Here is a 915-nt window from a genome sequence, read left to right on the forward strand (position 1 = left end):
GATTGCCATTAATTATTTTTAAATGTCATCTTTAGGAATACTGTACAGAAACAAACAGCCAATCATTTATACATAATTTAATTCACTATTCAGTGATTTATCAAAAATATTACATTAAATTTAATTTTGGAAAGGATATATAATGAAATTTTAATAATAGATATATTGTAGTCAGTCAGAGCATGGTCAGGAGCAGCTTCAGTGCTGCCACCTATTGAATACTACGAAGATCGTTCTTTTTAGTTCCGTGATGGTACCGCGCAGACCCGAGCTTCTTACCCGACTCAACTGCGAGGAGGGTTATGACTGTCCTGTGTTTAAATATATTTTACAAAAATCCACTTTAGTTTTTAGGTAAGTAGCGGAATACGGCAAATTTAAAAGTAAGGTTTGTTTACCCGACTACGCATGTAGGTAGGTAATGTTTGTATACCACGTCGGTGGCATGTCGGTGGCAAACAAGCATACGGCCCGCCTGATGGTAAGCAGTCACCGTAACCTATGGACGCCTGCATTAATTGCATCCTTATTGACATACTGTGTGTATTCAACAAAGATGTATTAAAAGAAGAGGACACCCAATGCGAAAGAAATATGTCAAAATATATGGAGCAAACTGACAGTAGGCAATGCGCTCTGGTAGATGCTAATAACGCTTCTTTATAATTTTACTCAAAATAAGTATTTCGTACAAAAGTAAACTTAATGCATTATAGTTTAAGTGTCAAATTTGCGAACGGGTATTTCAAAATATTGAATACTTTATGGTTAAATGACGTTTTCGTAAGTTGATCATTGTATAAACGTCAAAATGAATAGCGAGTGAATGGAGTCGCTTTATGTATACAAATTATTTTAATATTATTGTCTTTAAATACAAATATCAAAATCGGAAATAGAATATATATATTTATT

The sequence above is a fragment of the Cydia pomonella genome, chromosome 5, assembly GCF_033807575.1.
Source record: "Cydia pomonella isolate Wapato2018A chromosome 5, ilCydPomo1, whole genome shotgun sequence".
Classification (NCBI taxonomy): Eukaryota; Metazoa; Arthropoda; class Insecta; order Lepidoptera; family Tortricidae; genus Cydia; species Cydia pomonella.